General features: G+C 39.2%; 1 long non-coding RNA gene across 1 annotated transcript; it reads left to right on the top strand.

Moving 5' to 3' along the window:
• Nucleotides 1-11,396: 11,396 nt before the first annotated feature.
• On the top strand, nucleotides 11,397-11,991 carry LOC111412878. Its single transcript, XR_002706135.1, has 2 exons — nucleotides 11,397-11,675; nucleotides 11,784-11,991. It is a non-coding gene; the product is annotated as an uncharacterized LOC111412878 (long non-coding RNA).
• Nucleotides 11,992-12,257: the final 266 nt, after the last annotated feature.

Here is a 12,257-nt window from a genome sequence, read left to right as displayed (position 1 = left end):
GATAACAGACATTGAAGAAGAAATCAACCTAGAAGCAGAAAGAAGAAGGAGAGGAGTATCGCACAATACTCTGTTGAAGCAACTACATCGAGAGAGAGTTCGCGAAGTAGACTTGTTGGGAGAACCATCTGGGCGTTCTTTCGATTTCTACATACTGTACGGGACGCCAAAAGGAAGAAGAGAGTGTCTCGCTCTGAAAAGTATGGATCACCTCCAAGAATAATGCTCCCTCCCACAGGTTGGGTAACTGATGAAGAAGCATTAGAAAACAGTAGGGAGGAAATTCAGGAGACAGAGACTCAGCGCAATATGCTGCACGTCGACTTATCACAGAGGGATAATTCGACAGAAAACAAGAGGAAGTAGAAATAGAGGCTGTCGAAAAGGTTATTTTTAAATGGCCAGCCATGAAGTTGACTAAACACTTGAGGCCATTGTACGTTAAAGTTCTAGTTAACGGCATCCCTGTGGCAAAAGTGCTTGTTGACAATGGAGCAGCTATAAACACCATTCCATCTAGGATGATGAGGAAATTTGCAAAGATAGAGGGTGACATGATTCCAACAGAAGTCATCCTTACGAGTTTCAATGGAGGAGCAACTTCAGCTAAGGGAGTTATGCCATTGGACATAACTATAGGGACAACTATTAGGACCACAGTCTTCTTTGTAATAGATGGTTCTACTAGTTACAATGTGTTACTAGGAAGAGATTGGATACACGGAAGTCGCTGCATACCCTCATCACTCCATCAATGCCTGGTCTTTTGGAACAACAAGGATGAAGCAGAGATGGTGCAGGCCGATCAAAGGCCTTTTGTCGCAGAAGCGAACTCAGTGGAAAAGTTCATGTACGAAGGAAATTATGGACCTGTCAGGGTAGTCCAAGATGGGGAAGAAACTCAGATCGTCGCACAGAGTGAACAATCATTTTCAGTGGACGCACTCACTGAAATGTTCAATCAAATGAGACCAAATATAGTGGTCTTAGAAGAGCCAGTAATTGGCAAAAGAATAATCAAGGAGTCTTGAATGGATTCTAAGCCACAAAAGCAAATGGCCGATATTAAGGCCTTCAAAGCCGGATTGATGGCTTTCAATAAAGAATGCAAGGACAAAACGAAAGAAGAGGCAGTCCTAAGAGCGCTGAAAGACAAATGGGCAGTATTCAAGTTAGAACAAAGTATTGGCCAAGAAGTCAACAAGGTGAACTGTTTAGAAGAAGAAGTACTTATAAGGAAACTGGACGACGAAGTGATGCGGATCATCAAACCTGGATACGCTCAAGCACAAGACTCTCTGATCAAAGTAAATATTGGCAATGAAGGAGAAGATCATCCAACATTCATCAGCCAGATGCTCGATCAAGAGGTTAGTGATAAATTAATTGCTTTGCTAAAAGAGTATAAAGATTGTTTTGCTTAGGAATATGAACAAATGCCTGGTTTAGTAGAGATTTGTAGAACATAGGTTACCAACTAAGCCTAATTTTAAACCTCATAGGCAACTTTCTAGACGTTTTGCTCCTAATGTACTCCTTGAGATTAAGAAAGAGATAGAGCGATTATTGAAAGCAGGCTTTATTAGAACAGCCAGGTATGTCGAATGGTTGTCCAATATCGTGCCAGTTCTAAAAAGGAATGTTAAACTAAGGGTGTGCATAGATTTTAGGAATTTAAACATAGCTACACCCAAAGATGAGTATCCAATGCCCATGGTGGATTCTTTAGTAGACTCAACTGCCGGACATGTCATGTATTCTCTCATGGATGGATATTAGGATACAATCAAATTTATGTAGCTGAAGAAGACATACACAAAACTGCCTTTAGATGTCCTGGGTCTCTAGGATGTTTTGAATGGGTGGTCATGCCTTTCGGCCTAAAAAATGCAGGAGTAACTTATCAAAGGGCAATGAACTTAATCTTTCACGATATGATAGGCAAATTTGTTGAAGTGTATGTAGATGATATAGTGGTCAAATCCATTAAAAAAGAGGACCATTTCGAACAGTTAAGATGTTCGTTTGAGCGAATGAAGTAATATAAGCTAAAGTTGAATCCCTTGAAATGTGCATTTGGTGTTAATGCAGTGAACTTTCTTGGATTCTTGGTACACAAAAGAGGGATTGAACTTGATAAAAATAAAGCGAAGACCATTTTAGAGGCCAAACCACCTAGCAACAAAAAAGAATTGCAAAGGTTTCTAGGCTAAGTAAACTTTTTAAGACACTTTATTTCTAACTGTGCAGGGCGAACTAAAGTCTTTTCGCCGCTCTTAAAGCTGAAAAATCAGGACGAATTCGTCTGGAAAGAAGAATATCAAAAGGCTTTTGAAAGCCTGAAGACATATTTATCAAGTCCACCAGTGTTGGTGTCACTAATCCAAGGACGACCAATGAAAGTGTACGCATCGGTTGAAAAAGAATCAATAGCTGGAATGGTCGCGCAGGAAGACCAATTTGTTGAAGAAAGGGCAATTTACTACTTAAGTAGGCGGTTAACAAAATGTGAATGTAATTACTCTGCTATCGAAAAATTATGTCTTGCATTGTATTTCACATGTACAAAATTAAGGCCTTATTTACGACCCATAACCGTTTATTTAATTTATAAAGTAAATTTAGTTAAGTATATGTTCTCTCGCCCTATTTTACACGAAAGGGTAGGCCTTTGGACATTAACTTTATCAGAATTCGAGATACAACATATACCTCAAATGGCAGTCAAAAATCAGGCTTTGGCTAACTTTCTAGCCGATCATCCATGCCTTGACATGCTTGAAAAAATTGAATTAGAAATCAATTCGTTCGAGCTAAAACCTTGGGTGTTGTATTTCGATGGGTCAAAAACCTCTAAAGGTGCAGGAATAGGAATAGCATTGATTAATCCTTTAGGGATTTGTTGCAAGTTCGCGTTCACTTTAGACAGGATGTGCACCAACAATCAGGCCGAATATGAAGCCTTAATCGTAGGCCTAGAACTAATGATAGATATGGGAGTAAAAAATGTGATCGTTAGGGGCGATTCTCAATTGGTAATTCACCAATTGATCAGTGATTTTAAATGCCAAAGTAATTCCATTATAAATCAATATGATATCGCCTAAGAATTGTTAGAAGAATTCGACCAAGTAAAACTTCAATGCGTTAATAGGATATATAACGATGTGGTAAATGAGTTGGCCCAAATGGTCTCAGGGTACTCAAAGGTTTTGAATTAGAAGTCTACTTGTGAGTATGGAACTATATTGCCCGTGACCCAAAGAAGGGCGAGAAGGATTGAACTTCACTGCATACAAGATGGAGATGCAATGGATTGGAGAACAGAGATTAAAAGGTTCCTTAAAAAATCTAATAGAGGGATTGGTAGGAAAATGAATCTGTGTTTGCTGAACTATACACTAATAGATGAAGAGTTGTTTAAGAAATGCTCTAATGGTGCATTGCTAAAGTGTGTAAGTTTGCAAAAAGCTAGGACGATCATGGCTGAGGTGCACAGAGGTGCACAAAGGGATATGTGGAGCTCATCAAGTTGGCCAAAGGATGAGATGGTTAATTATTAGGAGTGGATATTTTTGGCCAAAGATGGGAGAATTATGCGTTCAGTATGCAAAGAGTTGTTTAGCAAGCCAAAAGCATGGTCCAATACAAAGGGCGCCAGCATGAGAGATGACATCTATTATTAAACCTTGGCCGTTCAAGGGTTGGGCGATAGACCTGATAGGGAAGATTTATCCCCCATCATCCAAGCAACATACTTTTGTTATAGTTACAACCAACTATTTCACCAAGTGGGTAGAGGCGGTACCTTTGAAAGAGATCACCCAAAAGAATGTTATAGAGTTTATCCGTGATTACATCATGTATAGGTTTGGAATTCCACGAACGTTGATGGTAGATCACGGAACATCTTTGAATGGGGATCAAGTGAACAAATTCTTGAGCGAGTTTGGGGTTAAATTAGTAAACTCCACACCATATTACGCTCAATCCAATGGACAAGCAGAATCTTCTAATAAGATTCTAAAAAATATCATCAGAAAGATGATAGATGAAAATGCTAGAAATTGACACGAATGTCTGAATAAGGCTTTATGGGCTTATAGAACATTACCTCGATCAAGTACCAAAATTACTCATTTCCAACTTACTTATGGACAGGAGGTCGTTTTGCCTATGGAAATCAACGTACAATCAATTAGAGTGTGCTTGCAACATAAGTTAAATGATGATGAGTATACCGAATCACTAGTTCAAAATTTATAGGGGTTGGACGAATTAAAGTTGGATGTCCTAGATAGATTGCAAGTTCAAAAATAAAGAATGGCTAAGTTTTATAATAAAAAAGTCATAGCCAAGTCGTTCAGCCTGGGCGAATTAGTTTGGAAGATGATACTCCCTTTGGATAGCAGGATCCAAAGTACGGGAAGTGGTCGCCCAATTGGGAAGGACCATACTAAGTAAACAGTGTGTTGCCAAATGGAGGATATCATTTGGAAGATTTAAATGGCACCAAGCACGTAAGATTCATCAACGGCAAATATTTGAAAAAATATGTTCCTTCTTTATAGGAAAATGAACAGATAAAAGCATAATCAAAACATGTTGAATGATTAAGGATAAAAGGTCAGAGCGAAATGCGTTCAAATAAATCCCTTTATTATCAAACGTTCATTACAAAGTTACAAGATACAAATAATAGATGCTCTACAAGCTACAATTGAAAATAAGCTAATCTCCTGGTCGATCGCCGAGTAAGAGGGTGGACTGGCCTCGCACCGCCTTCCTAAATGCATCGCTGCAATGATGGGCAAAGAGGCTGAGAAGTGCTCTCAGCAAGCAAGGTGGCCTACAAGCATCCCAAAAATTGCCTTTCATTATCGAACCCCTTGTAAAGAACAAAGAGTCGATGGGAAGAACTTTGATGGGAAAAACTTCGCTGCTGGCCAAAAAATATTTCCTATATCTCCCATACCAAAGGTGACATCAAGACAAGTAGTAAAATGGGCGGACCAAACAATCCATTTTTATAGAAGACGAAGGTTTTGGATTGATTGTCAGAATGTCAAACAATGGCAGCAAATTGGTTTCGAAGAAGAGAATGAAAATGAAGATGGAAGATGGAAAGTGCGAAGCATACGTGCATTTATATGAAGAGACAGAATATGAACAGCCACATTCTGCCTAATAAATGGAGTTAAGTAGCCCAAAGTCTTGGGAAAAGAGGTGGAAATATCAAGAGAAAATGTGCAAGATTTTTAGCACAAAGCAGTTAAATACTTGAAGGATTGGTGATTAAAAGACAAACGTCAAATAAATGCACGAAAAGTTAACATAGATGTTCATTAATGATGTACAAGGTTACAAAGGGAGAGTCAAATGTGAAATTACAAAAAGAAAAAGTTAAGACATTATATGTCTTAATTACAATCCGCCCCATACCGAACGAATTCTTTCCCAAAGTTTCCCCCAGTCCTCGTTCTGCCGAGAGGAAGTGATGTTCAATTCGGCCAGAACATCATCATCAACTTCCAACTTCTTGTACTGCTCAACCAAAGATTTAGTTCGCTCAATTCCTTGGGAGACATTATGCTTTTTAGCAGCCATTCTCGCCTTGCAGTCGTCCATTTTGGCTTGAAGTTCCTTCATCTGAGCAGCCAAACTAGCCATCAAAGAGTCTTCAATCATCTTCGGAAGAGATTTCTTTCAACTCTCAGCTTTGTTGATCTCCAGAAGCAAAGACTCTTTTTCAGATACGGCACGAAGATATTGAGTACTTTTGGTCTTCAGTTCAACATTCTTGGCCAGCAAGGAGAGGACCTTAGAATGGATAACTTTCAACGTCGCTTTAAAATTAGCAGAAAGATTGAGCGACAGAAGTGTCAGTGCTTGCTCCAACTTCGCATTTAAATGCTCAAGCTTATCCTTATGTCTGGCAGCACTAGTCTTACCAATGTCCATATCCATGAAGGACATGTACTCAAATATCGACTGCTTGAGGAACTTCATATCTTCCTCTGAAGAAGTAGCAGGACGACCAGCTGGAGCAGAGCGAGATGTCTTGACTTACTCCCAGGAAGCGAACAAGTCATGGATGGAACGCACAATCTTATTAGCATCCTGCAAAGAAAATTGTCAATAATGAAGATTCTCACTACAACGAACAAGATGGAAGTAAAAGTGAAGCAAAGATTACCTCATCAATAATCTTGGAAGATGGCATATCCCCAGCCAAGTCTGCCACCTGTGGCTCCACCATTCGTGAGGACTTTTCCTTGTCTAAGCGAGAAGATGTTGCCACAATGGGTAGACTTATAAGAGCATCTGCAGAACTCAAAAGCAACAAATCAGAAACCAATAGCACAAGTAAAGGTAAAGCATCAAAAAATTGAATTACCTTCTACTTCGATGTTTGGGGGGTCGACACCCTAGGTAGAGGGTGGCTCATCCATTGGTTGTGATGAAGATTCTGGGACTGAAGATATCTCTTTAAGCGTACTCTCTTCATCAGTTGGTTTGGATGAAGCAGCCTCAGCGGAGGATGATGGAGCAGGAGCTGCCGACACTAAGGCCTTCAAAGGAGAGGCTGAATTTTTCTGAGAAGTCCAAATAAAACATCAACACACAGAAAAGTTTCAAGTATGGAAAAGTATGCTTGTGAGTAAACCAATTTAATTACCTTCCTCCTGATGATAAGAGGGGTATCATCATCATCATCAACATCATCCTCCAGAATGGGAGATGCTGAGGCTGGCCATTTGCGGCTCGGGGCACTTTTGGCTGCAGTAGGCTTGGCAGGGAGAGAAGAAGATGGACGAGCAGATTGTTTAGCACGACGAGGAGGAGAAGGACTCCGGATGGACAAAGGGGTGACTAAAACAGGAGGAGGGGAAGAAATGCTTGGTTGGTCCAGTGAATGAAAGGCATGATTGGCATCAGTCGTAAACAATCTGTACTTCATTGACGACCAGAATTGTTCAAAAAGGGGGTGGATGACACGGCTAGAATTGAAGTGAGCTAATGAAAAATGGCTCGTTAGAAGAAGATTGCGAGCATTTATAACCTCTGCCTCCACTTTATTAATGATATGGAAGCGGTCTATCAAGTTCCTTGAATAGCAAGGAGGAACATGCCAGGTTTGGCCGAAACCAAGTTGGCGATCAAAAAATTGGAGAGCATATATTTCTACCCCAGCCTTAGCATTGGTCCCAGTCAAAATATCATGAAATAACTTCCTCCCGATTAAAAATTGGATCCAAATGAGCAGAGATGTGCTCGTGCTGTCTATAGTGGAGGGAGGATGCACATAGTCTGGAGTCAAAAAGGGAGGAAAAGGAAAGAAGGAAGGGATTGAATCCAAAGAATAAAAGAATGAAAAAATATCCCTTCTAGACATATTTACAGGAGCCAAGGGCTCAATGGCTAGCCCATAGCAGCTAACAGAAGGACGAGAAAATGATGGAGCACCAAGTGATGGAAAATAGGATCTCAACCACATTTGAGTGAACCAAAGAGGTCCACTACCAGTGGGAGATGCACCATTCTTCAATTGAGATTGAAGAGAAGCCATGCCTCTATAGAGGATAGCCAAAAAGAAAGAACATAAATTCAGAGGCCTACCACGCGCCAATTCGTGCGCTATGGGTAAATAGCCCAGGGAGGGCTTTATGCTTGGCACACACAAAACATATTTACAAAGCCAAATCAGAAGAAAGGCCACTCGCTCAGTATGGGAAGGCTCAGCGCTCGAGTGGTTATGAAGGGTTTGCAGGCTTGAATAAGACTCGGTGAGGTTTTTACCAAACTTTGGGGCGCCACCAGAAACCAAGATACCAGGAAAAATGGTATCACCCAAAGGTGGCAGATTCACTAGGTCCCCAACATCCCTTAAAGTAATAGACATGGGGCCAAGAGGGAAAACAAAGGTATTATAGTCAGAAGACCAAAAACTTAAAGCGATCGAAAAAAGTGCTGAATCAAAAGCAGGTGGTTGAAGAGAGATTTTTAACAAATCAGAAATCCTAGCATTATCAAAAAGTGCCTTAGTAGGACCATGGTCCACCAGGCGAGCATGCCACCTACGGAAAACTACATCAGATTTAGGTTAAGTGCGAATACCTCTTTCGCGAAGTGACCCCAATGACAGAGAGTTTAGAAATGGAGGGCCTTGAGTACAAGGAAATAGCTGACCCACCGACGCTTGTTCGACTGCCTCTGCATTGTTGAAGAAAGGACCTAGTAGAACTCATTGAGTTTGACATTGGCAGGTGCGAGAAAGTTCGGAGTTATGTATGAACGATTAAGGAGTTTCTGAAAGTCTTCAAAATTAAAGGAGTCGCCAGATTGAGATTGTGAAGTAGCCATTAGGGACGAAATGGAGTTTTTCAGAGTTACGTAGTAGGGAAGCAAAGAGATGAACAGTAAAATTATGAGAGAGAAGCGTGAAAAAAGTGAGGCGTGATTTAATGGTGCAGTGAAATGACGTATTTGGGGGTTATAAGGGTTTGCAAAACGTCGCACCTTTTCAAGCTATGGAAGAAAACAATGATTGAAATTCTTGGAAATTTCGAATGTTGCCGGAAACACAAAGTGAATATGGAAAAATTTAATAATTGGTATTAATTCTACCATATTGGGGGGTAATTGTTGACACATAAAAATTCAGCCCAAATCGAACGGCCTAAGGAATGAAGTCCAATTGGAGGATCCCCAAATCAGATAGCCCAAAGAACAAAGCCCAATCGACAATTCAGGACGAAGGCCCAAATAGGGAGGCCATGAATGCGGTAACACCATCGTCCAAGCTTGCAAGTCGCCCAGGATCTGAGCGAATGGAGTGCCATGCAGTCACCCAGAGCTGCTACTCTATTCTCGCCCAAACCTTCGAGTCGTCCAAGGTCTTAGCAAACATAAAGTGTTATGGTTATCAAGAAGCGCAGTTATCAAAGCAGTTATTAAGCAGCCCTATCATGTTCCACGATTCAAGGAATTCAATTGAAGACGGTTGAACGACAAAGAGTAATGACATCAGTTAGAAAAGGCAGTTCCATGAGAAGTTGGCCATTACGAGGAAAGTGGTCAGTTATAGAACGATCAAGCAGTTTTTAGGCGGTTGATCAGATCATCCAGGAAGTATAATAGGAAGAAAAGACAAAGAGCAAAAGCCCCGGAATCAAACACTCTCAAACAAAGAATATGTAACTTTCAATTTTTTAGTTTAGATTTAAACACTTCTTTTACAGTAATCGTGTGCTTGCGCCCCTTGGATGCATTCTGTTTTTACTTCCCAATTGTAAAGTCATCGCCAATAAAAAACGCCACTTTTTGGGATTTTGTCTCAAGAGGTTTGTCCCTTACACAATCGTCTGATCCCTTTTTAATTGTTAGCGACTAACCCGCGCGAAACAATTTCATATCTTATTTATTGTCGATATCTTATTCATATTCGACAATTATATGTAATTTAGACTGGTAACCCTACGTGGCTGTGTCCCCAGATTTCATATATGATCTGAAAAAATGTAGTCCTACAGATTTATAGTATGAAAACATGTATAAATGTTGATTCTGACATCCTTTGAATTTTGAGTAGTATATATGTAATGTAACCAAGATTGATAACCTGATTTGCTATGTTGTAGTGGATAAAGAAAAGTTACATTACTATTTTTCGACAACAAAAATGGAACCCCAACAATCACGATGAGTGACGAACCAATACAAAGATGAGGTTGAGCATGAACAGGAAAGTCCACAAGAAGCAATCTGAGGTGATTTGGAACTATTCAGCAGGCAGAAGAAGAATTTGAGGAGAATGAAGTTGTTTTCTTGATGTTTGCTGCAATGGAGAGGATGAAGGTTTGGGGATTTTGGGCATGATTATGTGTAATGGTTGATATGTCGTGTTTGATGGAGTGATTGTAGCTTTTAGTTTGATTATTGATAGGAGTGAATAGATTTATTGATTATCAATTTTACTCCATAAGTTGTAGTACTTTTTTTTTTAAAAAAAAAGGTGATGAAAAATTTGAATATTAATTTAAATTGTAGTGATGTGTGTAAGTGGAATTTACACCCACCCCTAAATTTAAATGTTCCCATTCAAAAATAAGGTTTGAAACTTTTTTATACAAAAATCAGGTGGTAAATTAATTTTTAATATTAATTACTAAACAAACAATTCATTTTCTTCCAAATCGTAATTATATTCTTCCCTTTCTCTTCATTTCTCTCTTTACTGTATTTCTCTCTACCTTTCCTCTACTAATTGTCATGAAATAAGATTCCATTGTGAAATAAATTGACAATGGTGTGCAAATCATTGCAGCGGTGATCAGAGAGATCTGTTATGTCTCGTTGCTGCATGCGACAAGATCTGTTATGTCTTACCACTGCGCACAATGAGACTCAGATCTATACCACCGTTATGTGCGGTGATCTCTCAGCCACATAGTGGCAACGCCTCTGCAGCGGGATCTTTGACACCCTTACTTCGTCGCTACACAATGTCGCAGCTTTGTGCGGCCCTCGCTGAGCAACGGTGATGGTTTTGATGTTTCGGGGTGGTTTCCTCCGATCTGATTTGGTAGTGTTGTTGGTTGTAGAGTGTTACAGGTGGTTGGTGGAGTAGTAGTGATTAGGTTGTTGGCAGTGGTGTAGGTGGTAGTGTCGATGGTGGTGAGTCAGCGTGGCTGGATTGGTATTGATGGTGGGGTGGGTGGGGTGCAATAAAGGGTATTTGTGATCAATTATTAAGGTGATTGTGACCAATAAAATAATTAATTTGTGAGTAGTACTATGTAGCCCTGCTGGGGTTGCATCTCCAGTTTAGGTGGCACTAGATGTTAGGTTAAATGAAATGTGAAATTAAATAAGTTATTTAATTCTATCTATCAATTAATGCCATATTAGCGCCACATAGACTGGGGTTGCAATTTCAGTAGGGCTAAATAGCATTACTTTTAATTTGTGGGTGATTGTGACCAACAAAATGATTAATTTGGGATCAATAAACAATACGTGACCAAAAAAATGTGAGATTGGGACTAAAGTGGCAATTGTGACTGACAATTTGTTAGGTTGTGACCAATAAATTTGATAATTTGTGACTGTGATATAAATCGTGATTTGTGATCGATGAATAAATTGTGATCTATAAAATTTATGGTTTGTGATCGAAAATAATATGTGACCTATTAATATGATAATTGGTGATCGATGCTTAATTGTGATAACAAATTATATAATTTTAATCTTAATATATTTAATTAATAAAATATTTTTTAATTATTTATTTAATTAATAAAATCAGAGTTATGACCTGAGTTTTTGAAACTTTGAAAGATATTTCTTGGAAGTGAAATTGTGCAAAGTAAAACACCTCATTTATGTAATGTTCCCGTCTTTTAATGCTACAAAGTACAAACCTACTTAGAAACCCTAGCGACTTCACTACCAAATCCCAATTCCCAGAGCCTCCGCATTCCTTCAAACTCCGTTTACTCATTCGTCTGCGAAAAGTGCGAGATGTCGTCGAAGGTTATAGTGCCAGTCAAATAGAAACGGTCGTACAACTTCACTGATGGCAGCGATAAGAAGATCAACAAGAACAAGCTCCTCTATTTAACTCGAGCTATATTCTGTACAAAAAATCTCCATCTCCTCATACACCCATGGTATATCTCCTATTTTCTTCTTTAACTTGCAGATTAACATATTTTTTGATTTCATTTTCTGATAAAGTGACCATCTTGTATTTTTGGTTCTTATATATTTGGATCCAGATTCAAGCCGCGGTATAGTCGGATGGGCTTCGAAGGCATTTTCTACGGCTGTATTTTTGCTGTATGAGCATGTTGCGGAACGTTTGAAACCTCAACTTTTCAATTATCTTTCGGTTTCTCTATTTCTATTGCTGACATTGCCCGTATACTCGTTCCTGTGCTTTCACTTTAATTCCTAGCTTCTAAGGAAACTTGGTTTGTTAGTACTATAATCGCTTTACATATTCATGCTGTTCAACATATTCATCCAGATGATGCTTTGGGTAACAGATGATTAGAAATCTGGAAGTACTTCTGCCTCCTTTTTGCACCACAGGAAAATAAAAATAGATTTAGTGATGAGTGAAAAAATTCCTTTGATTTTATTATTTTTTCATGACCATCCGTCAAAGAATAAGAATGGTTATGACTTGATTATCTAAACTATCAAAAAACAACAACAAAAAACTAAGCCTCCATTTACACCCCACCCCC

This window comes from Olea europaea, chromosome 16 (genome assembly GCF_002742605.1).
Source record: "Olea europaea var. sylvestris chromosome 16, O_europaea_v1, whole genome shotgun sequence".
Taxonomy (NCBI): domain Eukaryota; kingdom Viridiplantae; phylum Streptophyta; class Magnoliopsida; order Lamiales; family Oleaceae; genus Olea; species Olea europaea.
The sequence above is the reverse complement of the archived record's forward strand: the minus strand, read 5'-3'. Positions and strand labels throughout refer to the sequence as shown.